We start from the raw sequence: 26,592 nt of genomic DNA on the forward strand, positions 1-26,592 counted from the left end.
TGCAGGCTGCGCAAGCGCAACAGCTTGCCGCAGTGCTGAGGTCCTGCCGCAGTGCGGGCAGGCCAGTACCTCTGCTAGCAGGAGTAGTTGGATTCTGAGTAGCCAGAGAGTTAGCACCTGGAGAATGAGACCTCAGGGACTGCACCACCACCTTCGGCTTAAAGGCAAAGTCTCTCTCTCCCCTTTTTAATATGTGTAAAATGTTGAGATAAATCTTCGCAGGCACCGTGAGCCAAACAATCCTGGTAATAATCACCTTCGTGTCTTCCTGTAGACCGTGTCAGAAATGCTGATTCGGAAAAGTTAATTGATGCAAAAGCACAGTCCATGCAATATTGCCAGATAATCAAAGCCCAGTCTAGAAGAAAATCTCTTTTAAAAAATACATTGTTTGAACTTTGTTGGGTTTCTTTTCCCCTTTTTCTGCTTTCTACAATTTTTTTTGCAAGTTGTGAAAAAAAAGATGACAAAACAATTATGATACAATTAAATTCTCCAATACAGAATGGGTAAGTATAATTAGGAAAGTTGGTTACTCATTTCATATAAAACGAAAAATGAACTTGGATTCCTACATAAAACCTTTTACATCGGTACGTTGAAATTTTTACTTATAATCAGTGATAACCAGAGTGGGGGAAATGGCAGCTTCATACAACAGGGATGAATAAGTAGATACAATGATTTTGGTTTTTTCATATAACAGCATCTACAGATTTAAGGGACACTTTAGTAACTCCAAAATCGTTACCGATGTGTAACATGGAAAAAGAAAATGCTAGGAAGTAAAAGCTAAGGAAGTAATCCTGGAGCTATAGTTGCATAGAATTTTGCATAGCATTGTTATTTTCACAATTCTCCATGTCAAAGAACTCAGGGTGAGGGTGGGCTAATGATGACTAAATGGCTAAAATCCCCTCCCCATCCTCCTAAGTTAGTGCTTTGTTCCGAGTCATACTATACAAACAAGTGTGAAGAGATATACTAATGCAGACATCTATCATAATAAAATATTGGAAACTAATGTGCCTCATGAAAGATGCATCTATTTTATAGACATATAAAAATAAATGTTTACATATACATAAATAATAATAGGCTTATATATATAAATATGGCTCATATAAAGAATGAATCATTTGAAACTATCAATATTAAACAGATTTTGAGAGATGCCTGGGTGGCTCAACAGTTGAGCATCCGCCTTTGGCTCAAGGTGTGATCCTGGTTATGGGATGGAGTCCTGCATTGGGCTCCTGGCAGGGAGCCTGCTTCTCCCTCTGCCTGTGTCTCTGTCTCTCTCTGTGTCTCTCATGAATAAATAAAATCTTTTTTTAAAAATTTGTTTAAATAAAAAAAATAAAAATAAGCAGATTTTGATTTACAATATTGACTAACAGTTCATTTTTTACACATTCTTGTGAAGTAACATAAGGAGTTCATAACATACTTCCCCAAAAGTAGTATTGACTATTCACTATTTACTCCCCTACCCATAGAAAGTTAACTCTGATCAGAAGAGCAAAAAGGAATATATTATATAAAATTAATGCTATGTGGATATTTTATGTAAATATATGTTTACATGCATATTGAAAAAATGTATGAAAGAACACACACCACTACAGTTAGTGATGAAAACCACCTTGGACTCAGATTCATTTGAGTCAAATTATACTTTTGAAACTTGACAGCAATGTTACTTTAGGCAATTTATCTTTCTGTGCCTTTTTTTAATTTGTAAAATATGGAGGAATTGTACTTATACAACTATTTGACAGCTAAATAAGTTAATATGTATATATAGAACAGGGCTTGGTTCAGACTAAAACTCTGTGAAAGTGTTATTAGCTCTTCAAATTGCCCCAAATATTATAGTGGTAACTTTCACTAGGAAATGAAAATTGGGTGTGTATGTGTATATACATATATATATGTATATGTGTGTATGTGTATATATATGTATATATGTAATATATGTCTTTTAGATTATAGCCCTCCTACTGATTGTGTAATATATGTAATATATACACATATTTACTTATTGCATATATATGTGTATATATGCACACATATGTACACATATATGTAATTGTTAGTTAAAATCTGTACCTTATTCATATTTCCTCAGATTTTTTTTTAAGATTTTATTTATTTATTCATGAGAGACACGGGGCGGGGGAAGAGAGAGAGAGAGAGAGAGGCACAGACACAGGCGGAGGGAGAACCCGGCTCCATTCCATTCAGGGAGTCTGACGTGGGACTCAATCCCAGGTCTCCACCTGAGGGCTGAAGGCAGCGCTAAACCGCTGAGCCACCCGGGCTGCCCCACCTCAGATTTTTCATAATGTAAATTTCTTATTTTGGTAACACATGTTCAGTAGTCATGTCCTGCTGGCTATAAAAATTTGGAAATTTGGGGTTTTTTATGTTTTTACTGTTTACACTTTTTATAGTGATCATTAATTACTTTTAGAATTAAAAGACATAACAAAATTATACTTCTCAACTCTGATGTACTTGATTGCCTAGTTTATCGATCCATCTTCCAAATCCTTTCCAGTCTGCTCTTTCTGATAACTCTATCCACTGTCATAATTTTCTAGATGTTCTACCACCCTAAGAATCTAGTTCTACATGCCAAAGAAGGTATAAGCTCCCTGAGCCTTACACACAATCCAAAGAGAGCTGCCATATTGGATCACTCATGTATTTAAAGAGTTTAATTTATATCACTTTATAAACCTGATTGAGCATGCTCTGCAATTTGGAAGTAAATATACAAAGAGTAAGAGAGAGAGAGAGAGACTTTACCAATAAGCTTTGCTATAAGGACTATGTGGCTAGACTCAGATACATCTCCCAAAAATTCAATTTTTTTTCCAAAGTCTAGACCTATCCCCAAGTCATACATCTCCCAAAAATTCCATTTTTTTTCCCAAAGTCTAGACCTATCCTCCAGTCATACACTCAAATGTATGAGCTTAAGGAACAACAAATCTGGAATAAAACTATTCTCAAAAAAAAAAAAAAAAGATTCTCTATACAATGAAGCTAAGGAATCTGCAAAAGTGATCAGAACTCCTACATCATATACAAAAATTAAATCAAAATGGATTAAAGACAATGTAAAACTTTAAAATATAAAACTCTTAGATGAAAACACGGTGTAAATCTGTGTGACCTTGACTTAAGTAAGCAATGTTTTCTTTGATAGGATACCTAATGCATAAGCAACCAAAAAAATAAAGTGGACTTCATCACAATTACATAAAAATTTGTTTTTAGAAAGACACCATTAAGAAAATAAAATGACAACCAGCAGAATGGTAGAAAATATTTGCAAATATCATATAAAGGAAGTCTTACTACTCAACAATAAAAGGATAAAAAATTTAAGTTCAAAAGATTTGAATAAATAATTCACCCCAAAACAATAAACAAATGGCCAATCTGCACATGAAAAAAATGTTCACCATTATTAGTCATTAGGGAAATGCAAAAGATTAGCTCAATGAGGTGCCACTTCACACTCAGTAGGAGGGCTATAATCTAAAAGACAATAACAAGTGTATGGAGAACCTGCATATTTTGCTGAAAGGAATGTAAATTAGTGAAGCCCCTTTAGAAAAAAGTTTAGGAATACCTAAAAATTTAACCATAAATTTTTCCTATGACCCACAACTCTACTCTTAAGTATATAACCCAAAAGAAATGAAAATACACATCTATGCAAAAATTTTAATCTGAATTTTCATAGCAGTGTTACTATAATAGTCAGAGGAAATAACTCAAATGTCTATCAGCTAATGAATGGGTAAATCCCAACAGCATTATTTTGAATTTTCTTGCTTTTTGAAATAATCCAAATAAACAGTGATAAGTTCAAATATACAAACATGATGTTTTTGAAGTAACTCAGTCAATCATAGAGGAAAAATTTGAGGACAGGAAGGAGCAAAGAAAAAGTTTGTTTTGAAAGTAGATTTCTATGTTGAGTTTGTAATATTGTGCAATTATATGTTGAAAATGTATATTAATACATTAATAAATTGTTATAGACAAGTGATAGATTGTGTGATTTTGACTCATATAAACTGTTTTGTATTTCCTGAATTTGAGGCAAGTATAAAAATCCTACCCAGGCTTGAAAATAAGATGTCCTGCTACTTCGATAAAAGCCCTTTGTAGGGGATAAAAATATACTTTAAAATAAAATAAACAGAACTATATTACAGAACAAGGTATAAAATCTTTAAGTATAAAACAAGATATTATGAAATTTTGTTTGTGGGACCACTAGACAATCTCTAGTCTATCTTTTCTGCCATTAGAAGGACTTTTATGGAGGAATATTTAAAATATGATTTTTGTCTTTTTTATTTAAATACATTTTTGCTGGATGAAAATAAAAGTCATACCCACTAAAACAACTTTTTTGAAATTTTTATTCCAATGTATCAGAACTAAAACAATTACAAAAGTTAAAATTAAAAAAATGAGATGCAAACAATTTGAGATACAGGTAAAATGACTTCGAATCTTAAACATTTGCGGAATATGGACAATATTTGAAATGATACTGCAGAGAGACTAAAGTCATTTTTATAATAAAATTTAAAATTCAGAAGCAGAAATTCAAGGCAATAAAACTATAAAGACTACAATGGTTTAAAATCTGCATTCTATGTGAGCAGCTATTTTTCATTATTCATTTATTTTACAAATTGTTATCTAGTAATTACTTACTATGTTATCTAGTAATTTTGCAGGTACTTTACCTAACCCAAATAACAACCATATGAATTGTTTCCTATTTCCATCCCTTTTGCACATTAGGACTGAGGCCCAAAAATGTCCAGATCCACACTCAAAGTCACACAGTTCACAAGTAGTTGAACTCAGATTCAAGCCTAGCACTCTGCTTACTTTGCCTCTGCTCTTAACCACTATTGTATGCTACAGTGAGTATTATAGGCAGTGACTCTCATTATAATTTTTATTCCACAAAGTTAAAGCCCAAGCAGAAAGCTGGGTGGAAGACAAAACAGAACACACACTTTCAACACAAAAGCCCAAGACAACCCCTACAAGTTCTTTGCTCAAGGCACTGGGTGGCAGCCTTTCCCTACAGGCACAATCTATTCACAGGAAACTGACCAGGATATATTTTTGTTGTAGGTTCCCTTCCCCCAGTCTGAGGAACAGCATTCTTGAAAATCCCAAAATCAGCTCCAGAAGAGGCTGAGCAGGGAAAGGAAGTACCTACTCCCCTTGATAATACTCCAGCAGGTCACAAGAAACAACAACAACAAAAGATACTCTTCCAGCAGCAGCTCTTGCACACATCCTCACGGTATCCAGGCTTTGGGCAAGAACACACTACTTGGTCAGCAAAGGACACCAAATCTTACCTACTGCCTGTCCATTTTGTAAGTAGTTGGGAGGGAATCAAACAAAAGAAGGGCAATTTTGTGGCACATGAAAATCATATAAAGTTCAAATTTCAGTATCCATAAATGAAATATAATTAGAACACAGGTGTATAGGAAAACCCAGTCTTTCCTTCCTGATTGGGAAAAATTCAGTTCTCCACTTTATGTGTTTCTCCCTTACTCTCACACTACTATCACATTCACATAGAATACTTCACTACTGATACTTCTGTCACTGAATTTGTGGGGTTTTCTCCACATCAAATGATTCTCTATGACACCAGCAGGGTGTTGTACAATTGAACTCAACTCGGATACTGTCTTATGTGGAGACTGACAGATCCTACAGAAGATTGCTTCCACCTACTTCAGATGCCAATTACAAGTAGTGGGTCCAGAGGTCACCTGCAACTTCTGTCTGGTGTGGCTACAAATCAGAGGTTCCCATGACCTTCTGAGCCTTTTAGTTTAATTAATGTGCTAGAGCGGCTCACAAAACTCAGGAAAACGTTTACAGTTTCCCCTTGAACAACACAAGTTGGAACTGCATGGGTATACTTTATATATGGGTCTTTTTCAGTAAATAAATTAGAAACATTTTGAGAGATTTGTGACAATTTGAAAAATCTTTCAGGTACATCACATAGCCCAGAAATACTGAAAAAAATAAGAAAAAGTATTGTAAAAATATAGTATATAATACATGACATGTAAAATAGGTGATAATCAACTATTTGTTTTCAGTAAGGCTTCTCTGGTCAACAGTAGGCTATTAGTAGTTAATTTGGGGGTGGAGTCAAAATTATGCATAAATTTCAACTATGTGGGAGTTGGGCCCCCTAATCCCCACATTGTTCAAAGCTCAATTGTACTTACCTTGACCAGTTTAATTAAGGATATGATAAAAGGATACACATGAACAACCATATGAGGAGATACATAGTCCTAAGTCTAGGAGGTTTCTAAGAGCAGGAACATTTGTCCATGGAGCTGGGGTGTATCATCTTCTAGGCACATGGATGTTTTCACCAGCCTGGAAGGTGAGTACTGTCCGTTGGGAATTTTTGTGGAGACTTCATTAGGGAGACATGATCAATGATTAGTTCCATTTCTAGCCCCTCTCCTCCTCTCTACAGAAGTAGGGGTTGGGACTAAAAAAATTCTAAGCTCCCAATCATGACTTCATCTTTCTGGTGGTCAGCTCCTATCCAGGAGCCATCCAGAAGCCCACCCACAATTGCCTCATTAGAACAAAAAAATGTTGCTAGGATTCTATCAGTCAGGAATTTGCAAGGGTTTTAGGAGCTCTGTGTCAGGGATGGGGTCAAAGACCAAATATCTAAAAAAGAGTTGCCTTTAGCATCCTTATCAATCAAAAAAAAATTACAAGGGTTTTAGGAACTCTGTGCCATGAATGTGTGTATTGTGTATATTTCTTTTGTTGAAGTATACTTGATGTATTTTTTTATATTATCTCACACAGCCATATCCATTTGTTTATATATTTATCTGTGGCTACAACTTCACAATTGAATAGTTACAACTGATGGGGTTCAGGCCATACTACCCATGAATATGGTACCTTGGCATATTGAATATTTTAAGCTGACAGAGTTTGAGGAAATTGCAGAAGAAAAAAAGTTCACTTTGGGGGCACCTGGATAGCTTAGTTGGTTAAGTGCCCCTCTTGATTTCGGCTCAGGGTTGTGAGATATAGCCCTGCATTGAGTTCTACACTGGGCAGGTAACCTGTTTAAGATTTCTCTCATCTCCCTCTTCAACTCACCATCCTTTCTCTCTCAGAAAAAAAAAATTCACTTTGATCTCCTCCCCAACCCTTCTCCTCTGAAATAGGACACAAAATCCTCAAGTGAACGGGGCCCTCTCTATACCTAGAGTGAAGGTATATCCTTATTTCCAAAGAGAAAGGAATGCCAAGAATCTAAACAAACATATCAAAAAATAAAAAAAAAATAAAAATAAACAAACAGATCTTGCTCAATTTCCCCCCACACTAAGCTCATGTTCTCTGACCTATCATATTCTTCCATGACTCCCCACCTTTCATCAGATCTGGCAAAAAAATATCATCTGTTTCTTTGGGTGTTCATTTCCTTAAAAATGAAGGCTTCTGGGTCACACAAAACTTACATTAGATAGATGTATGATAGATAGATAGATAGATAGATAGATAGATAGATAGATAAATTAATAAAATAAAATAAACTTACATTTTCAGACCCAGACAGAGGCCCTAAGACACTTGAGGAAACTTTTCCTCCCCTACACGGTGGAAACCAGAGGGTACACAAAACAAAAATATTTACTAAATGACTGTAATGGTAATATTATGTGTCAAATTGAGTAAGCCATTATACCTAGATATTTGGTCAAATGTCAACCTGTATATTTTTGTGAATATACTTTTAGATAGGATTAATATTTAAATATGTAGATTTAGGGCAGCCTGGATGGCTCAGCGGTTTAGCACCACCTTCAGCCCAGGGCATGATCCTGGAGACCTGGGATGGAGTCCCATGTTGGGCTCCCTGCATGGAACCTGGTTCTCCCTCTGCCTGTGTCTCTGCCTCTCTCCCTCTCTCTGTGTCTCTCATGAATAAATAAATAAAATCTTTTAAAAATATATTTAAATATGTAGACTTAGAATAAAACAGATTACATAATGTAGGTGATCCTTATTCAATTGAAGGTCCTTTTCTTTTTTTTGAGAGAGAGAGAGAGAGAGAGAAAGACTGTGTGCCAGCATGGGGAGAGGCAGAAAAAGAGAAAGAGAGGGATAGAGAGAATATCAAACAGATGCCAACATGGGTCTCAGTCCCATGACCCTGAGATCATGACCTGCGCTGAAATCAAGAGTCAGACACCTCACTGACTGAGCCACCCAGGTGCCCCTCAACTGAAGGTCTTAAGAGAAAACAAACAGGGGTCCCAAGTGGGTATGACTGACTTTGGACTCAAGCTTCAACATCCACCCTTTACCGGATCTCCAACCTCCTAGCCTACTTTGTAAATTTTGGGCCTGCCAGCCTTCATAATCACATGAGTCCATTTATTAAAATAAATCTTTCTGTCCCTATTAAACTGGCCCTTTAGAGAAAAGGTTTTGCTGATCTGTATCCTGGTCACATGGCCTACATCACAAAAGTTGTCAGGGACTCCTAATCAGAATAGTGCAATGGGCACTGGGGAGGGACTTGACGGGATTAGCAATGGGTGTTATACTATATGTTGGCAAATCAAACTTCAATAAAAAAAATAGAAAAAATATAAAAATAAAATAAAATCCTCCTCATTGTATTTATTCTTACAAGCTCTACTAGGAATGCTAATTTTGATTTTTTAAAAATATTTTAATTATTAATTTCAGAGAGAGCATGAGAGAGCACAAGCAGGGGGTGGGGGCAGAGGGAGAAGGAAAAGCTGGCTCCCTGCTCAGCAGGGAACCCAATGTGGGGCTTGATTCTAGGACCCTGGGATCATGACCTGAGCTGAAGGCAGATGCTTAAGCAACTGAGCCATCCTGGTACCCTAATTTTGAAATGTAAAGCCTAAGAAATATTCTTTTAAAACATGCAAAACACATAGACCAATGGAAGAGTCCAGAAATAAACTTTTGCTTGTAGTAAAATGATTTTAACAAGAGTACAAAGACCATTCATCTGGGGATAGGACAGTCTGTTCAATACACAGTACTGGAAAAATTGAATATCCACAGGCAAAACAATGAATTTGGATCAAAGACCTAAACCTGAGAGCTAAAATTATAAATCTCATAGAGAGGGACATCTAGGTGACTCAGTCAGTTAGGTGTCTGCCTTCAGCTCAGGTCATGATCCCAGGGTCCTGGGATCCTGTCCTGCAATGGGCTCCCTGCTCAATGGGGAGCCTGCTTCTCCCTTTCCCTCTGCCCCAGCTATACTCTCTTCTCTCTCCCTCCCTCTCTCTCTGAAGTATATAAATAAAATATTTTTTAAAAATCTCATAAATGCTTCAAGACATTAAATTTGGCAATGATTTCTTTGATATGACACCAAAAGCAGAGGAAATAAACAAAAAATAGATCAAATGGAGTATACCAAGATTTAAAACTTCTGTGTAATAGCAGTGTGATGAAAGCAATCTGCAGAATGGGAGAAAATCTTTGTAAATCATATCTGATAAGTGGTTAATATCCACAATATATAAGAATTCCTATAACTCAACAACAACAAAACAACCTGATTAAGAAATGGGCAGGGATGCATGGGTTGCTCAGTTGGTTAAGCCTCTATCTTCAGTTCAGGTCATGATCCCTGGGTCCTGGGATTGAGTTCTGTGTTGGGCTCCCTGCTCAGCAGGGAGTTTGCTTTTCCCACTGCCTACTACTCCCCCTACTTGTGCATGCACTTTCTCTCTCTCTCTTCTCTCAAATAAAATGTTAAAAAAGGAAAGAAAGAAATAAAGAGAAAGAAAGGAAGGAAGAAAGAAAATGTGCAAAGGACTGGAATAAGAATTTCTCCAAAAAAGAGAAACCATTCAGTAAAAATCAGAATACAATGAGTTACCATTTTACACCCATTATAGTGGCTATTAAACAGCAACAACAAAAACAGAATAACAAGTATCGACAAGGATATAGGGAAACTAGAACCCTTGTGCTTTGCCCTTAGAAATGTAAAATGGTACATCTGCTACAGGAAACAGTGTTTCCAAAAAACAAACAAAAAAACATAATTAGCATATGTGGCATGTATATGTTGTATATACAAGCAACAGAATATTATTCAGTTTTAGAAAGGAAGAAAAGTCTGACACCTGCTGTAACATGGATGAACTTTGAAGATATTATGCCAGTGAAATATGCCAAAGAGCAAAGAACAAATGCTATAGGATTCCACTTAAGGAAGTATCTCGACTAGTCAAATTCACAGAGACAGAAAATAGAATACTCATTGCCAAGGGCTGAGGATAGAGAAGAATGGGAATTGTTACTTACAGAGTTTCAGTTTGGCAAGATGAGAAGAGTTCTGGAGATGCATGGTCGATGATAGGAGAGCAATGTGACACACCAAATGCCACTGAGTTTACACTTAAAAATGGTTAAGATGATAAATTTTATGTAATATGCATTTGACCACACACACACAAAGATAATGCAAAGCCTTATGACAAAGGAGCAAATTATTAGATTCATGAAAATCAAGTCCAGATGCAAATTTTAAAGTACTAAAAAATGTCAGTGTATTATACATTTCCAAGGAAATAGTTTTGGTTTTCACTAATTACTTTATTAAAAGGTACTGGTAAAACATTTATTTTTTATCAACAACTAATTATGTTATTCAAAATAAGTGTTTTTTTGGGTTCCCACTCCCCTGGCCTCAACCATCACTAGTCCATTGATCCATACCTATGCTATGCCTAAATCTGAGTCTCCTCCCACTGAGATTCTGGTTCCCAATCCCCTCACCATTCCTATATCAGGAATCTGATAATTTCAGGAATCTGGGCTCCCTGAAGATATGGCATCAAACTTGGCCTCTCAACTCTTTTCTTTAAAGAGTTAGTTTATTCATTCATTCATTCATTCATTAATGAGAGACAGAGACAGAGAGGCAGAGACATAGGCAGAAGGAGAAGCAGACTCCCTGCGGGAAGCCTAAGGTGGGACTCGATCCCAGGACCCCAGGATCACGACATGGGCCGAAGGCAGACATTTAACTGACTGAGCCACCCAAGCACATGGAGAAAGAGAATCTTAAGCAGTCTCCACACCCAATATGGAGCTTGATCTCACAACTCTGAGATCATGACCTGAGCTGAAATCAAGAGTTGGACACCTAATCAACTGAAACTCAGGCACCCCAGTCTCTCCCAACTCTTGATGACAAAGGGTATGTCAGGCAACCTTGATTCTTAGAGACAATTTTTAAGAAAAAAATCAAGGAATATAGGTAAGTATACTTTTTAGCAGGAGACTCATTGTTACATTCATTATTAATTTGATGTGGGAAGCAAAGGCAGATGAAAGATTACTAAATTTCCTCACCACCTACAGTCCATTGACAAGTCCTTGAAATAGGCAGAGTGGGATGCCTGAGTGGCTCAGCAGCAATTGAGCATCTACCTTTGGCTTAGGTCATGATCCTGGGGTCCTGGAATCAAGTTCCACATTGGGCTCCCCTCAGGGAGCCTGCTTCTCCTTCTGCCTATGTCTCTGCCTCTCTGTCTCTCACATGAATAAGTAAATAAAATGAAAAGAAAAAAAAGAAAGAAAGAAACAGGCAGAGTGACATTTCTCTAGGGACTCAACTGCCCTGATGTTAATACTTTGTTTAGGTCAACAGACAATCTTAGCCTGATCCCCAGGACCCTGTAAGTCTACCTTAACATATAAAAATTTCTCTACCAATTTCCTTTATCTCTACTCCCCAAGATATGTGTTGGCAATCATGCCCCAAGCATATGACCTAAAGGATCTCATGACTAAGGTTTTTTAGACAGTTATAAATGACCTTTCCCCAACAATAGCTAGCCTCCTCAAGGTCCTGGGAACCTTGCTTCCAAATTCCTTAGACTTACACTATGCCGAAACCCCTCCCAACTTGAAACTATATAATGGGCCACTCCTTACAACCACAGTGCAGCTATTTTTGCCCATAGGTCCTGTCCCTATGCTTAAATAAAACCACCTTTTTGCACCAAAGATGTCTCAAGAATTTTTTCTTGGCCATTGGTTTTGGACTCTAACATCTTTTGCTACATAACAATCTACAGGATACTCATAGAGCAGGAAGGGTGCAAAAATGGAGAAATAATATAAATAATGCAAAGAATGAACTGACCTATAGTTCACTTTTCCCAAAAGCAAGAAGGACCTTCTTATATTTAAGCTTATTTGAGGACAACTTTTCAGATTCCAATGGTTTGAGAGATCTCTTGTTAGAAATTTCCCTTGATTGCATTTGTTCCAAACAGGCAACATGTGCTAGAGATGACATATTTAGAGCAACACAATCTCCAATCCAAATGACTTGGCATGTGTCACTCCCCTTGAAACCTTTTATGATTCCTCTCTTTCCAGTACAGTCCTCATAACACTCCCCATTCCTCCATGGTTCTGTCTCATCTAAATCTCAGGTCAGACTCTTGCTTGTAGCCTAGAACCTCTTTCTTTCCATCCTTGTTTCAGTTTGGATAGTTACAAACTTAAGGAAGCCTCTAAGGAAGCTATTGGAGGTAGAGACATCTTAACACAAAGCACATTCCCTATGCCAGTACTTCTACCTGGATTTCAAATAAAACTCACCAATTAAACAAAATCTATCTTCCACTAGAATGTAATCTTGAAAAGGGGTCTTATCCTCCTAACTGGTGATCCCCTAAACATACACACAAGTAACTGAATGCCTGCCCCCCACATGAGCATTCAATAAGAGCTTAATTGTATAAATCAGAGGTCAGAAACTCTTTTCTGGAAAGAGTCAGAGAGTAAATATTTTAGGCATTAAGAGACATAGGTCTCTGTTGCAACCACTTTGCTGCTATATAGTGCAAAAGAGCCATAGACAGTGTGTAAATAAATGGATTTAATTGTACTCCAATAAAATTCTACTTATGGACACTGAAATTTGAAGAAATCATATTTATTAAGAGATTTTATTTATTCAGTTGAGAGTGAACAAGAGAGAGCACAAGCAGGGGGAGGTGCAGAGAAGAGGGAGAAACAGTCTCCCCACTGAGCAAGGAGCCTGACAGGAGGCTCAATCCCAGGACCCCGGGATTATGACCTAAATTGAAGGCAGATACTCCACCAACTGAGCCACTCAAATGCCCTTAAATCATATTTTTAAAGATTTTTTCCCAACTACTTGGAAACATAAAAATCACTTTTAGCTACATGCCATATAGATACAGGTAACAGTCTAGATTTGGCCATAGATTGTAGTTTACTGGCCAATGGTATAAATTGATACAATTTAAGTCAGTTCCAGATGTGTGTCTAGGATTCCATTATTTATTTTTACAGTTTTCCTACAGACTTCTCCATATCTTACCAGAGGACTATCCCAGTGAAAATCTTTCAGTGTATGCCATGTGCCCTCCATTCTTTGGGGCCTCTAAAACCATTAAACCCCTCTCCCTTCTATCTCTATATTTGTGAGGCAGATCATTCCCCTTTTTGGCAGTATCTCCAAATGTTTAGTTTCCTGATTTGTGAACTTCCATTAAACCCAAACCTTTCCATACCCTAGAGTCCTAACCCAATCATTGTCTTCCTTAAGAATTCCTACCCGACTACCCTCTATCAGGGTCCCAAACACTGTACTTTGCTCATTGTCTTGTCATGGACAGCAGGTTGTCTGCTTACTTTCTTTCTTTTCCAAATAAGCTCCTAACAAGAGCCATCGATATTTTACCAACAATTCCACAAATGAGCTGGTAAAAAGTGAATTTTCAATTACCACTATAGAATCAATGACTCTCACTGTTGGGAAATATATTTAAAAAAAAAAGAATAAAACTGAAATAAACTAGAAATCATTTGATATATGTGACATCTTTGCTAATAAGACAGGGACTAAGCATAGTATGTTTAGGAGAGGGGTGTCACTAGGCAAAACTAAGTAATAGAAGCAGTGGCTCTGTCGTGCTAAAAGATGGGCTGGGGAGAGTGCTATAATGATTGAAACTTGCTAGCAGGGTGATCCCTGGGTGGCTCAGCAGTTTAGCGCCTGCCTTCAGCCCAGGGCGTGGTCCTGAAATCCCGGGATCAAGTCCCGCGTGGGGCTCCCTGCATGAAGCCTGCTTCTCCCTCTGCCTGTGTCTCTGCCTCTCTCTCTGTGTGTCTCTCATGAATGAATAAATAAAATCTTAAAAAATAAAGAAAGAAAGAAACTTGCTAGCAGGGCTGGCTCCTGGCTCACAGAATATAGAGCTCCAGCCCCAAAGGTGACAGCCTTACCTCTGGGGAACTGGCTGCCTGTGATACTGTGATTTAGAATAAGAAATATATATTTGGTCTTCATCCCCCTTTCTGGCATAGAGCTTCTGAAACTCTTGGAATTTCCTGTGATGAGGTTGATAAAGTACCTTTTGCTATATTAATGAGATGTATTGGAAGGCCAGGCCAGATGGGGTCTGGTTTGGTTGCCAGGAGGACCATGTGATTAGGAGGTTGGAATTTTCAATCCCATCTCCCTAATATTGGGGAGGGGAGACAGGCTGAAGATAGAATCAATTTCCAGTGGCCAATATTTAATCAATTGCTCCTATGTAATAAAGCCTCCATAAAATCCCATAAGGATAGGGTTAGGAGAGTTTCCAGGTTGTTGAAACAATGTTTCTGTGTGCCATTGTGCTGGGCACAAACCCCAAGGGTAAACAAGTTCCTTTGTTTGGAACCTCACCCTACATATCTTTTCATCTGGTTGCTGATTCCTATTCTTTATATGCTTGGTAATAAGCTGGCAGTCTAGTGAATAAACTGGTTTCTTGAGTCCTGTGAATCAATCTAGCAAATTAATCCAACCCAGGAGGAGGTCATAGGGATCTTTGATGTATAGCCACTTAGTCAGAAGCACAGATAACAATCTGGAGTTAACAATTGGCATATGAATTGGAGGACAGTCTTGTGAGTCTGAATCCTTGGCCTGTGGAATCTGATGCTATCTTTGGGTAGATGGTGTCAGAATGGAGTTGAATTACAGGTCACCCAATTGGTGTCCAAGAGTCCCTTGATGATGTGGGGGAAAGTCCTCCACACCTTGGAATTGAGTGAAGAAACCATAACACCCACGATTCAGCCAGCATAAATATCACTGTTCTCTAGCTCCCACACCAACATCAGCTCCAGAACACTACTGGATAGGAGAGAAAGACAAAGAGTGGGGGAACTGAAAGAACTGGTTAACCTGTGGGCTTCCCTTCAAGTACTCCAAACATGTTTCTTTGTCTGAACTTCTTTTTCTAGTGCATTCTCTGGAAAGAGTAAAGAAACTGATACACTGGTAACTTAAGTGACTTGCCCAAGTTCCCACACCTTTTTTCTCTATTACCATCATAAGGCTAAGAAAATCACGTGCACATGCCAGTGAATTGGCAAGATTTAGATCCAGACAGTGCTACAGATGTGGAAGATGTTAAGATGTTTAAGAAGAACTTACTAAGGAATGTGAAGAGCAGTGTTTGGCTGGCTCAGTTAGTGAAGCACATGACTCTTTATCTTGGGGTTGTGAGTTCAAGCCTCAGGTGGGGTGTAGAGATTACTTAAAAAAACAAAGAATATGAAAGAACATGGAATGATAGGAAGTAATGTTAGAACAAATTATTAATCATTTATAGAGAGAGTAACTGATTGAAAGCCCCAATGATCATTTTTAGTTATATAGGTGAAATATCTAACCACTGAACTCAGTTAATGACAAACTCCTGATATAGTTCTACTGAATGGAGATGTTCTGGTAACATAAGGAAGAGTTCCAAAAATTGAGATATGATCTGGAAATGATACTGCACTTAGTCAAAGAATGAATAGTTAAGGAAGACTTGGAAAGAGAATTAAAGGATTGGATAAATAGCAGCAGATACTGCAATCCCTTAATGTACTATACACAATGAATGGAAGTATCATATAGCGACATTTCCTGAATTGAAAACTTTCAATAAGCTGAAAATAAAAATATTTAAAAGAGGAACTTCTGGCTGGCTGAGTATGTGACTCTTAATTTTAGGATAACAAGTTCAAGCTCCATGTTTAGTGTGGAGCCTACTTTAAAAAAATTATTAAAAGAATAGGAGACACTCTTGATTACTTAGGTATCTAGAAGACCATTTTCCTCTACCTGAAAGAGATGTTAAAAAGAAAAAATAAACTCAAGGATCAACTGCATAGGGGTGCCTGGTTGGCTCAACTGGAAGGGTGTGCAGATTTTTTTTTTTTAAGATTTTACTTATTATTTATTTATTTATGGTAGACATAGAGAGAGAGAGAGAGGCAGAGACACAGGAGGAGGGAGAAACAGGCTCCATGCTGGGAGCCCGACATAGGACTTGATCTGGGACTCCAGGATCGCGCCCCGGGCCAAAGGCAGGCGCTAAACTGCTGAGCCACCCAGGGATCCCCCGGGTGTGCAGCTTTTGATATTGGAATCATGGGCTTGAGTCCCCACGTGGGTGTAGAGATTACTGAAAAATAAACAATTTTTTAAAAAAATCAACTGCATGGCTGATAGCATTGTGTGAAATGTTACAGATTCATATAAATAGATTATATATTCCACAAGATCCCTATCAAAATTAGTAATTCCTTTTGGCCACCTTATATTGAGCTGCTGTTACTTAATGGAATTGCCTGTACACATCCAAAAGATTCAACCTAGTTAAAACTGAAATATTCCATCAGTGAAAGGATGATTTCTTTTTCACATAGTGCTCTAAGAATCTTGTCAGTGATCATGAAAACACTGAGGAGGGGCAAGATGGTGAAAGAGTAGGGTCCCCAAATCACCTGTCCCCACCAAATTACCTAGATAACCTTCAAATCATCCTGAAAATCTACGAATTCGGCCTGAGATTTAAAGAGAGAACAGCTGGAACGCTACAGTGAGAAGAGTTCGCGCTTCTATCAAGGTAAGAAGACGGGGGAAAAAGAAATAAAGAAACAAAAGGCATGCAAGGGGGAGGGGCCCCGCAAGGAGCCGGGCTAAGGCCGGCAAGTGTCCCCAAAACAGGAGAGCCCCCGCCCGGAGAAGCAGGAGCTGCACCAATCTTCCCCGGCTGAAAGGCACTCGCAAGGAGTTAGAGCAGGAACCAGGAGGGCGGGGATGCCCTCAGGCTCCCTGGGACACTAACAGACACCTGGGCCCCAGGAGGAGAGCCCACCGATCTCCCAAAGGGCTGCAGCGCGCACGCATTGACCCAGGAGCAGCTCAGAGGGGCTCGGGCAGCGGCTCTGCGCGGAAGGGGCTGCGCAGCCGGGAGCAGCTCCGAGGCTGCTCCTCCAGAGGAAGAGGCTCCGTGTGGAGGGGGCTGCACGGCTCCGGGAGCAGCTCCGGGGGCTCAGGCGGTGGCTCCGCAGAGGAGGCTGCGCGGCCGGAGCACAGGTCCGGGAGCACTGGGCGCCAGGACACAGCTCAGGATCCGGCCTCCCCCCGGGACAGGCAGAGGCGGGAGGGCCCAGTACAGCAAGGACGCTCCTGCCCGGAGCTGAGCAGATCAGCGGCCCCGCCCCGGAGCCTCCAGGCCCTGCAGACGGGAGTAGTTCCTGCGGGAGCTGAATCCAGGTTTCCAGAGCTGCCGCAGCCACTGGGATTGTTCCTCCTGGGGCCTCACGGGGTAAACAACCCCCACTGAGCCCTGAACCAGGCAGGGGGTAGAGCAGCTCCCCCAAGTGCTAACACCTGAAAATCAGCACAACAGGCGCCTCCCCCAGAAGAGCGCTAGACAGACAAGTTCCAGGGGAAGTCAAGGGACTTAAAGTATACAGAATCTAAAGATACTCCCCCGTGTTTTTTGTTGTTGTTGTTGTTGTTGTTCTGCTTTTTGATTTCTGTTTGCTTCCCCCACCTTTTTTTTTCCTTTCTTTCTTTTTCTTTCTCTTTTTTTTCCTTTTTTCTTTTTTCTTTTTTCTTTTCTCTTTTCTTTCCTTCTTTCTCTCCTCTTTTTCTCCTTTTCCCAATACAACTTGTTTTTGGTCACTCTGCACTGAGCAAAATGACTAGAAGGAAAACCTCACCTCAAAAGAAAGAATCAGAAACAGTCCTCTCTCCCACAGAGTTACAAAATCTGGATTACAATTCAATGTTAGAAAGCACTATTACAAAGCTACTGGTGGCTCTAGAAAAAAAGCATAAAGGACTCAAGAGACTTCATGACTGCAGAATTTAGGTCCAATCAGGCAGAAATTAAAAATCAATTGAATGAGATGCAATCCAAACTAGAAGTCCTAACGACGAGGGTTAACGAGGTGGAAGAACGAGTGAGTGACATAGAAGACAAGTTGATGGCAAAGAGGGAAACTGAGGAAAAAAGAGACAGACAATTAAAAGACCATGAAGACAGATTAAGGGAAATAAACGACAGCCTGGGGAAGAAAAACCTACACTTAATTGGGGTTCCCGAGGGCACCGAAAGGGCCAGAGGGCCAGAATATGTATTTGAACATCCTAGCTGAAAACTTTCCTAATCTGGGAAGGGAAACAGGCATTCAGATCGAGGAAATAGAGAGATCCCCCCCTAAAATCAATAAAAACCGTTCAACACCTCGACATTTAATAGTGAAGCTTGCAAATTCCAAAGATAAAGAGAAGATTCTTAAAGCAGCAAGAGGCAAGAAATCCCTGACTTTTATGGGGAGGAATATTAGGGTAACAGCAGACCTCTCCACAGAGACCTGGCAGGCCAGAAAGGGCTGGCAAGATATATTCAGGGTCCTAAATGAGAAGAACATGCAACCAAAAATACTTTATCCAGCAGGGCTCTCATTCAAAATGAAAGGAGAGATAAAGAGCTTCCATGACAGGCAGCAACTGAAAGAATATGTGACCTCCAAACCAGCTCTGCAAGAAATTTTAAGGGGGACTCTAAAAATTCCCCTTTAAGAAGAAGTTCAGTGGAACAATCCACAAAAACAAGGACTGAATAGATATCATGATGACACTAAACTCATATCTTTCAATAGTAACTCTGAACGTGAACGGGATTAATGACCCCATCAAAAGGCGCAGGGTTTCAGACTGGATAAAAAAGCAGGACCCATCTACAAGAAACTGATTTTAGACAGGACACCTACAGCCTGAAAATAAAAGGTTGGAGAACCATTTACCATTCAAATGGTCCTCAAAAGAGAGCAGGGTAGCCGTCCTTAAATCAGAGAAACTAAAATTTACCCCGAAGACTGTAGTGAGAGATGAAGAGGGACACTATCTCATACTTAAAGGATCTATCCAACAAGAGGACTTAACAGCCTCAATATATATGCCCCGAATGTGGGAGCTCCCAAATATTTAAACCAATTAATAACCACAGTGAAGAAATACTTAGATAATAATACAATTATACTTGGTGACTTCAATCTACCTCTTTCTATACTAGATAAGTCTTCTAAGCACAACATCTCCAAAGAAACAAGAGCTTTAAATGATACACTGGACCAGATGGATTTCACAGATATCTACAGAACTTTACATCCAAACTCAACTGAATACACATTCTTCTCAAGTGCACATGGAACTTCCTCCAGAATAGACCACATACTGGGTCACAAATCGGGTCTGAACTGATACCAAAAGATTGGGATTGTCCCCTGCATATTCTCAGACCATAATGCCTTGAAATTAGAACTAAATCACAACAAGAAGTTTGGAAGGACCTCAAACACGTGGAGGTTAACGACCATCCTGCTAAAAGATGAAAGGGTCAACCAGGAAATTAAGGAAGAATTACAAAGATTCATGGAAACTAATGAGAATGAAGATACATTCGTTCAAAATCTTTGGGATGCAGCAAAAGCTTTCCTGAGGGGGAAATACATAGCAATACAAGCATCCATTCAAAAACTGGAAATAACTCAAATACAAAAGCTAATCTTACACTTAAAGGAGCTAGAAAACAAACAGCAGATAGATCCTACACCCAGCAGAAGAGAGTTAATTAAGATTCGAGCAGAACTCAACGAAGTCGAGACCAGAAGAACTGTGGAACAGATCAACAAAACCAGGAGTTGGTTCTTTGAAAGAATTAATAAGATAGATAAACCATTAGGCAGCCTTATTAAAAAGAAGAGAGAGAAGACTCAAATTAATAAAATCATGAGAGAACGGAGAGATCACTACCAACACCAAGGAAATACAAACGATTTTAAAAACACATTATGAACAGCTATAAACCAATAAATTAGGCAATCTAGAAGAAATGGATGCATTCCTGGAAAGCCACAAACTACCAAAACTGGAACAGGAAGAAATAGAAAACCTGAACAGGCCAATAATCAGGGAGGAAATTGAAGCAGTCATCAAACACCTCCCAAGACACAAAAGTCCAGGGCCAGATGGCTTCCCTGGGGAATTCTATCAAACGTTTAAACAAGAAACCATACCTATTCTACTAAAGCTGTTTGGAAAGATAGAAAGAGATGGAGTACTTCCAAATTCGTTCTATGAGGCCAGCATCCCCTTAATTCCAAAACCAGACAAAGACCCCGCCAAAAAGGAGAATTACAGACCAATATCCCTGATGAACATGGATGCAAATATTCTCAACAAGATACTGGCCAAGAGGATCCAACAATACATTAAGAAAATTATTCACCGTGACCAGGTAGGATTTATCCCCAGGACACAAGGCTGGTTCAACACTCATAAAACAATCAATGTGATTCATCATATCAGCAAGAGAAAAACCAAGAACCATATGATCCTCTCATTAGATGCAGAGAAAGCATTTGACAAAATACAGCATCCATTCCTGATGAAAACTCTTCAGAGTGTAGGGATAGAGGGAACATTCCTCAACATCTTAAAAGCCATCTATGAAAAGCCCACAGCAAATATCATTCTCAATGGGGAAGCACTGAGAGCGTTTCCCCTAAGATCAGGAACAAGACAGGGATGTCCACTCTCACCACTGCTATTCAACATAGTACTGGAAGTCCTAGCCTCAGCAATCAGACAACAAAAAGACATTAAAGGCATTCAAATAGGCAAAGAAGAAGTCAAACTCTCCCTCTGCGCCAATGACATGATACTCTACATAGAAAACCCAAAAGCCTCCACCCCAAGATTGCTAGAACTCATACAGCAATTTGGTAGCGTGGCAGGATACAAAATCAATGCCCATAAAGCAATGGCATTTCTATACACTAACAATGAGACTGAAGAAAGAGAAATTAAGGAGTCAATCCCATTTACAATTGCACCCAAAAGCATAAGATATCTAGGAATAAACCTAACCAAAGAGGTAAAGCATCTATACCCTAAAAACTATAGAACACGTCTGAAAGAAATTGAGGAAGACACAGAGAGATGGTAAAATATTCCATGCTCATGGATTGGCAGAATTAATATTGTGAAAATGTCAATGTTACCCAGGGCAATTTACACGTTTAATGCAATCCCTATCAAAATACCATGGACTTTCTTCAGAGAGTTGGAACAAATTATTTTAAGATTTGTGTGGAATCAGAAAAGACCCTGAATAGCCAGGGGAATTTTAAAAAAGAAAACCATATCTGGGGGCATCACAATGTCAGATTTCAGGTTGTAGTACAAAGCTGTGGTCATCAAGACAGTGTGGTATTGGCACAAAAACAGACACATAGATCAATGGAACAGAATAGAGAACCCAGAAGTGGACCCTGAACTTTATGGTCTACTAATACTCGATAAAGGAGGAAAGACTATCCATTGGAAGAAAAACAGTCTCTTCAATAGATGGTGCTGGGAAAATTGGACATCCACATGCAGAAGAATGAAACTGGACCACTCTCTTTCACCATCCACAAAGATAAACTCAAAATGGATGAAAGATCTAAATGTGAGACAAGAATCCATCAAAATCCTAGAGGAGAACACAGGCAACACCCTTTTTGAACTTGGCCACAGTAACTTCTTGCAAGATACATCCACGAAGGCAAAAGAAACAAAAGCAAAATTGAACTATTGGGATTTCATCAAGATAAGAAGCTTTTGCACAGCAAAGGATACAGTCAACAAAACTAAAAGACAACCTACAGAATGGGAGGAGATATTTGCAAATGACGTATCAGATAAAGGCCTAGTTTCCAAGATCTATAATGAACTTCTTAAACTCAACACCAAAGAAGCAAACAATCCAATCATGAAATAGGCAAAAGACATGAAGAGAAATCTCACAGAGTAAGACATAGACATGGCCAACATGCACATGAGAAAATTTCTGCATCACTTGCCATCAGGGAAATACAAATCAAAACCACAATGAGATACCACCTCCCACCAGTGAGAATGGGGAAAATTAACAAGGCAGGAAACCACAAATGTTGGAGAGGATGTGGAGAAAAGGGAACCCTCTTACACTGTTGGTGGGAATGTGAATTGGTGCAGCCACTCTGGTAAACTGTGTGGAGGTTCCTCAAAGAGTTAAAAATACCTGCCCTATGACCCAGGAATTCCACTGTTGGGGATTTACCCCAAAGATACAGATGCAATGAAACACAGGGACACCTGCACCCCGATGTTTCTAGCAGCAATGTCCACAATAGCCAAACTGTGGAAGGAGCCTCAGTGTCCATCGAAAGATGAATGGATCAAGAAGATGTGGTTTTTGTATACAATGGAATATTACTCAGCCATTAGAAACAACAAATACCCACCATTTGCTTCAACGTGGATGGAACTTGAGGGTATTATGCTGAGTGAAGTAAGTCAATCGGAGAAGGACAAACAGTGTATGTTCTCATTCATTTGGGGAATATAAATAATAGTGAAAGGGAATAGAAGGGAAGGGAGAAGACATGTGTGAAATATCAGAAAGGGAGACAGAACATAAAGACTCCTAACTCTGGGAAATGAACTAGGGGTGGTGGAAGGGGAGGAGGGCAGGGGGTGGGGGTGAATGGGTGACGGGCTCTGAGGCGGGCACTTGACGGGATGAGCACTGGGTGTTATTCTGTATGTTGGTAAATTGAACACCAATAAAAAATTAATTTATTAAAAAAAAAGAAAACACTGAGGACTACTTGGATAAAGAACATTATTTGCAATTCAAAGCACATACTCCATCTTCCCTTTGTCATTAAAATGAATGTGCCAAAGTGGTACCTGGCTAGCTCAGCAGAATGTGTGACTTTTGATATCTGGGTTGTGAGTCCAAGTGCCATGTTGGGTATATACATTACCTAAAAATAAAACCTTAAAATAAAAAGCCATATGACACAATCTATTAACTTTTAAAAGATTTTATTTATTTGAGAGATTGCAAAGGAGGAAGCACAAGCAGGGTGAGGGACAGAGGGAGAGGGAGAACCAGATTCCCCATTGAGCAGGGAGCCTGATTTAGTACTCAATCCCAGGACCCCAGGATCATGACCTGAGCCCAAGGCAAACACTTAACCAACTGAGCCAGTCAGGTCCCTTATTTTAAATTATTTTAAAATGGTCCTCTCTCATTCAGTTACTGCTTTGGAGTTTTAAACTATATGGACAAGTAGGCAATTAAAAATATTCTAGACTAAAAAAAAATTCTAGACTTAATATAAAATATTTAATGTACCTTACTTCATGCAATATTCTTTGGAAAATTATTTATGATGTTGCTAATGTAATATTTTCCATTAAGTTTCAATAGTTTTTAATGCCTTTAGGTTCCATTTCGTGCTTAACTCTTTTATATTTAGGAATTATAATAATAAATACTATATAATAATATATAATACTATATATATACTATAATACTATATATATACTATGCTACATAGTATGTGTATATATGTATATCCAATAGATGAAAAGATACTTAACATCACTCATCATGAGGAAAACACACATCAAAACTACAAAGAGATATCTATTGGAATGGCTAAAATAAAAACACAAGACACAACAGGTATTGGCAAGGATGTAGAGAGAGGAGAACTCTCTTGCACTGTTTGTTCCTGGGAATGCAAACTGGAACAACCACTCTGGAAAAATAGTATAGAGTTTCCTCAAAAAGCTAAAAATAGAACTACACTTTGACTCAGCAATTGCATTACTAGGTATTTATCCAAAGGATACAAAAATACTAATTCAAGGGGATGCATCAATCCCAACGTTTATAGTGGCATTATCTACAATCGCCAAACTATGGGAACAGCTCAAGTGTCTATTGATGGATGAATGAGTAAAATTGTGATATATATATGTGTATACACTCACACACACACATACACACACACACACTTACAAATACATAAAATGGAGTATTACTAAGCCATAAAAAGAATAAAATCTTGTCATTTGCAAAGACATGGATGGAGCTAGAGAATATAATGCTAGGTGAAACAAATCAAAGAAAGACAAATACCATATTTTACCCCTATGTGGAATTTAGAAACAAAACAAGCAAGCAACACAAAAACGAGAGAGAGACAGAGAGAGAGAGAGAGAGAAAGAGAGAAAGCAAATAATGGACCCTTAATTATAGAGAAGGGACTGATGGTTAGCAGACAGGAGGTGGTTGGAGGGATGGGTTAAAAAGGTGATAAGGATTAAGGAATACACTTTTAATGAGCATCAGGAGTTGTATGGAAGCATTGAATCACTATATTATAGAACTAAAACTAATATTATACTGTGTTAACTAGAATTTAAAAACTAAAAGAAACCATACTTCATTTCTGGGGCATCTGGGTGGGTGCCAGAGTCGGTTAAATATCCATCTCTTGGTTTCAGCTCAGGTTCTGATTTCAGGGTCAGAAGATCGATGTCCAAGTGGGGCTCCACACTCAGCACAGAGTTTACTTGGGATTCTCTATCCTTCTCTCTCTGCCCCTCCCACTTGTGATTACATGCTTTCAAATAATTAAAAAAAAAGTTCATTTCTGATAATGTATAGATGCAACAGGAAACACATTCAGAAACTTCTGGAGATGGTGATCTATCTTCTGAGAGTTTAAAATAAGGACTAGGCAGAATGAATGAAAAAATATCTATGCATAAAATATCCTTTCCTCTCTTAAATAAAACAATAACAATACAATTTATTACCTCCTTTATTCAGTTCACTTGAAAAATATTTATTTTTCTCCTGTTGCAGAGACTGGTTGCTGACATGAAAAGTATCACATGTACCCTGAAAATTCTATTCCACAGGAAAAGAATTGTTGGAGCCAGCTTGGGAAAAAATGCACATTCGGCTTTTATAGGAAACTGTGGGGCAGCACCATGGAAGGTTGTCTGGGCCTTGGCCAAGGCCCTGGGCTTCTGTTACCCAAGGTTCAGGCAGACAAGCTGCTAACTTCATGAGGGGACACCCACCTGACAGGGTCCCTGCAGCTTCTCTGAGCCAAGGTAACCTCAGGCCCTGGGTACTTGTAAGTATTCCTCATCCCCCTAGGCCAAACCCCTTTCACTTTCCAGAAAACTGCTTGCATTTTCTGTGACATTTTTAAAAATTTGACATTAAACCTATGATACCTGCATTGTGCTCCTCTGGTTTGTCAACCAATGGGAAAGAAGGAGAACAGAAGATGAAAAGGGAGGAGAAAAGAAAGGAGGAGAGAAGACAAAACAGGGAAGACTCAGGGAAAGAGTGTTCTCAGTGTGGAAGAATATCATGCAGATAGGGAATGGAGGAAGGCAAACCAAAACTGTGTAACCAGATTGGGATTGAAAGTATCATTATAAATACATGGAAAAGATACATGCTCACACAGTTTTAAATATCTATATATCTGTACACAGATCTTCACCAACTTATTTTGGGGTTATGTCCTGATAAAACTGAGTTGAAAATATTGTAATCAAAAATGTTTAACACACATAACCTACCAAACATCATAGCTTAATCTAGCCTAACTTAGACATGTTTAGAACACTTATATTAGCCTATAGTTGGACAAAATGCAGTAGATGACTATTGTATAATAAAGTGTTGAATATCTAATGTAATTTATTGAAAGTGTAAAACAGAATGGTTGCATGGCTACCTGGTAGCTGTGGCTCTCTGTCCAGCATCGTGGGAGAATATCACACATACATGATCAATATCATGATGTATCATCATCCTGAGAAAATAGTAAAAATTAAAATTTGAAATATTGCTCTCTCATATTCTGGCTTCCAAATGACCAAGACAAGAAGGAATGATGGTGTGCCAAAAAGGGCCACATGCAGCCCATTCACTGCACCATCTGCAATCATTGTGTGTCTGAGGACAGCACAATTGAGAAGTTCTTAATGGGAACACCGCCAGCAGGAACATTTCCAAAGCAAGTGTCTTTGATGTCTCTGTGCTTCCCAAGCTGTGTGTGAAAGTCCATTACTATGTGAACTGTGCCATTCACAGAAAGGTGGCCAGGAATTGTGCTGGTGAAGCACAGAAGGACTAAACACCTCACTCTGATTTAATCCATGGGTGCTGTCCCACCACCTCCACCAAAGGCCATGTAAAGGGCTAAATCCTTAATCATTGAAGAAAA

The 26,592-nt window shown here is 38.8% G+C and overlaps 1 long non-coding RNA gene across 1 annotated transcript; it reads left to right on the plus strand.

The window, feature by feature from the left end:
* The first annotated feature begins 6 nt into the window (after positions 1-6).
* On the plus strand, positions 7-26,592 carry LOC112653420 (uncharacterized). Its single transcript, XR_003132179.3, has 3 exons — positions 7-509; positions 5,182-5,432; positions 25,209-26,592. It is a non-coding gene; the product is annotated as an uncharacterized LOC112653420 (long non-coding RNA).

The sequence above is a fragment of the Canis lupus genome, chromosome 3 (genome assembly GCF_003254725.2).
Source record: "Canis lupus dingo isolate Sandy chromosome 3, ASM325472v2, whole genome shotgun sequence".
Taxonomy (NCBI): Eukaryota; Metazoa; Chordata; class Mammalia; order Carnivora; family Canidae; genus Canis; species Canis lupus.